This window comes from Otolemur garnettii, unplaced genomic scaffold, assembly GCF_000181295.1.
Source record: "Otolemur garnettii isolate 467f Iridium unplaced genomic scaffold, OtoGar3 scaffold00014, whole genome shotgun sequence".
NCBI lineage: Eukaryota > Metazoa > Chordata > Mammalia > Primates > Galagidae > Otolemur > Otolemur garnettii.
The window spans coordinates 27,691,481-27,695,362 of record NW_003852409.1 but is presented as its reverse complement, the minus strand read 5'-3'; positions in this window follow the sequence as shown (position 1 = coordinate 27,695,362).

Sequence of the window (3,882 nt, the reverse complement as noted above, 5' to 3'; positions counted from 1 at the left end):
AAAAAAAAAAAAAAGAGACAAAGTCTCAGGCGGTTCCTGTGGCTCAAAGGAGTAGGGCACCGGCTGCATATATCAGAAGTGGCGAGGTCAAACCTGGATCTGGCCAAAAACTGCAAAAATAAAAAGACAGAGTCTCACTGTATTGCCTTCAGTAGAGTGATGTGGCATCACAGCTCACAGCAACCTCCAAATCCTGGGCTTAAGCAATTCTCCTGCCTCAGCTTCCCAAGTAGCTGGGAATACAGGTGCCCGCCACAACATCTGGCTATTTTTTGTTACAGTTTAGCCAGGGTCGGGTTCGAACCCACCACCTTCGGTATACGGGACCAGCGCCCTACTCACTGAGCCACAGGCACCGCCCAAGAATGACTACTATTAAAGGTAGAAAAATAACAGATGTTGGTAAGGATGAAGATAAAGAACACTCATATACTGTTGGTGAGAATGTAAATTAGCACAGTCATAATGAAAAACTGTATGGAAGTTCCTCAGAAAACTAAATATAGCCGGGCACAGAGACTCACGCCTGTGATCCTAGCACTCTGGGTGACTGAGGCTGAGGGTGGATTGCCTGAGCTCAGGAGTTCAAGACCAGCCTGAGGGCAGCACCTGTGGCCTAGTGAGTAGGGCACCGGCCCCATACACCGAGGATGGTGAGTTTAAACCTGGCACTGGCCAAAATGCAACAATAACAACAACAAAAAAACCCAGCCTGAGCAAGAGTGAGACCCTGTCTCTAAAAAAATAGCCAAGGCTTGTGGCGGGCGCCTATAGTCCCAGCTACTCAGGAGGCTGAGGCAAGAGGCTCGCTTGAGCCCAGGAGTTTGAGGTTGCTGTGAGCTATGACGCCATAGCACTCTACCCAGGGTGATAGAGTGAGACTCTGTCTCAAAAACAACAACAATGTGGTGGCGCCTGTGGCTCAAGGAGTAGGGCTCCAGCCCCATATACTGGGGGTGGCAGGTTCAAGCCCAGCCCCGGGCAAAACTGAAAACAGCAACAACAACACCTAAATATAGAATGACCATATGATGCAGCAATCCTCCTGTTGGGTATAAATCCAAAAGAAAGGAAATCAGTGTATGGAAGAGATCTGCACTCCTGTGTATTGCAGCACTATTCTCAACAGCCAAGATAAGGAGTCAACCTAAGTGTCTGTCAATGGATGAATGGGTAAAGAAATGTGGTGTACCTACACGATGGAGTATTATTTCAGCTGTAAGAAAGAATGAAATCCTGTCATTTGCAGCAATATGGATGGAATTGGAAGTCATTATGTTAAGGAAAGTGAGCCAGGCGCATATGTGGGAGCTCACAAGGTGGAGCTCGTGAACACGGAGACTAGATTGGTGGTTACCAGAGGCAGGGATGGGAAAGGGGGAGGTGGGGTGAAGAGAGGTTGGTTACTTGGCACCAAAATATAGTGAGAAAGAAGGAATGAGTTCTAGTGTTTCACAGCACAGGCAACTACAGTTAACAAGAAATTATTGTATATTTCAAAATAGCTAGAAGACAAGGTTTGGAATATTCCCAGTGCAAAGAAATGATAAAAGCTAGAAACGCTGGATTTCCCAATTATCCTCACTTGATCCTTACGCACCATATGCTGTATCAAAACATCAAACATACCCCCATAAATATGTACAACTATTATGTGACAGGAAAAAAAAACAGAAAAAAATATGACGAAAAGAAAAGAAAACCTCTGGTGTTTTAAAGAAATCTAAGTAGCCTGCATGTACATTGGGCCCAGTTACCTATTATTTTTTATTTATTTGTTTGTTTCTTTGTTTCTTTGTTTAGAGACAGAGTCTCACTCTGTGCCCCTGGGTAGCGTGCCATGGTGTCAGAGCTCACGGCAACCTCAAACTCTTGGGCTCAAGTGATCCTCTTGCCTCAGCCTCCTGAGTAGCTGGGACTACAGGTGCTGCCACAACGCCTGGCTAGTTTTTCTTTTTTTAGTAGAGACAGGGTCTTGCTCTTGCTCAGGCTGGTCTCTGAATTCCTAAGCTCAGGTGATTTATCTGCCTTGGCCTGCAGAGTACTGGGGTTACGGGAGTGAGCCACCATGCCTGACTCCAGTCACCTGTTATTATAGAAGAAGGACACAACCGATCTGATTTAACTCCTAGTGACCTGCTCCTTTTTCTGAGCACTCTGAAATCATCTACTGAACAACTCATCCCAGACCTTGCTGGGCAATCAGCCTTGCTCTCACTAGTTCATGATGGTTGGACTCACCCTTTCTGGAAGTGTGGCATGATGGCGCTTTCTCCCTGCTGGCTTCTGGCCTTGGGGGTATTCTGCGTAGCACCAGATTCACACCTTTCACTCTGGCTCTCTGCGAGTGCAATTTGCCAGACCTAGAAACTTAGTCTTATTTCTCTCTTTATATTTTTGGTATGTGTTTTTCTAAGATAGTCATTCTGTTTGGGTGGTAAATTGACCCGGTTGCCAGAAGGAACCTGAGACACTCCGGGGGCCTGATCACCACCCATTTTCCCCAGCGTGGGCCTGTGGCCCTGTGCCTGGGTTTCAATCTCTCCGGTTCATTGTCCTCCTCAGGCCTCCCCCACACTCCGGTGACTCTTCCAGAGGAGTAGCAATCCCTGAGGCTATGGACGCTGTACTGATGGAGATCTTGAACACAACACCCTGCTGATGCTAAGCCCAGATTCAGGATGGAATGAAGGGCCGAGGGCAGGCAGCTGGTCAGGCAGGGCCTCTGTAACAGCCCCATTTGGTTTGTGGAGACACAGTTCCAACCCAGCCAGAGAGGACTTTTATGCTATTTCATTTATTTCATTTTTTTAATGTTTGAAAAGTTCTAGAAACAGGCTCGGTGCCTGTAGCTCAGTGGCTAGGGCGCCAGCCACATACACCAGAGCTGGCGGGTTTGAACCCAGTCCAGGCCTGCCAAACAACGACAAAAAAATACCTGAGTATTGTGGTGGGCGCCTGTGGTCCCAGCTACTTGGGACACTGAGACAAGAGAATCACTTAAACCCAAGAGTTGGAGGTTGCTGTGAGCTGTGATGCCATAGAACTCTAACGAGGGTGACATAATAAGCCTCTGTCTCAAAAAAAAAAAAAAAAAGTCCTAGAAACAACAATGCTAAAGAACAGTCTGAAAACAGAGGGACAATCATGAGCTGACCCCAAGCTCCCAGTGTCATTCCACTGTTATTCTCCAGGGGACCCCTGTGTCTGCACTTACAAGGGTTTTGGTGGCACCTCTTGGCCCACCAAGCTCCCCATGTGGAGCTCATCCCTACCATGACCCTGAGGTTATCTTGGAGTGGGGAGGGTGTTCAGGCCTCATGGCACCAAGTATTCGACTTTTCCCTGTCTCTTCTGGTCCCTGTCACATCTCTATACAGCTTTATTCCTAGCAACCAAGTCAATGTTTTTGATTTAAATGATTTTCTTTTTAACACAGAATCTCACTCTCATGCCCTTGGTAGAGTGCTGTTTTATCATAGCTCACAGCAACCTCAAACTCCTGCACTGAAGGAGACTCTTGCCTCACTTTCCCAAATAGCTGGGACTACAGGTACCCATCACAATGACCTGCTAAGTGATTTTTTCTTTTCTTGAGACAGAGTCTCACTATGTTGCCCTCAGTAGAGTGCTGTGGCATCACAGCTTACAACAACCTCAAACTCTTAGGTGTAAGCAATTCTCTTGCCTCAGCCTCCCAAGTAGCTGGGACTATAGGCACCTGTCACAACCCCTGGCTATTTTTTTTATTGTTGTTGTTGCAGTTGTCATTGTTGCCTTAGCTAGCCCAGGCCGGGTTCAAACCTGCCAGCCTCAGTGTATGTGGCCAGCGCCCTACCGACTGAGCTATGGGCGCCACCCAAAATGATTTTTTTTTTTTTT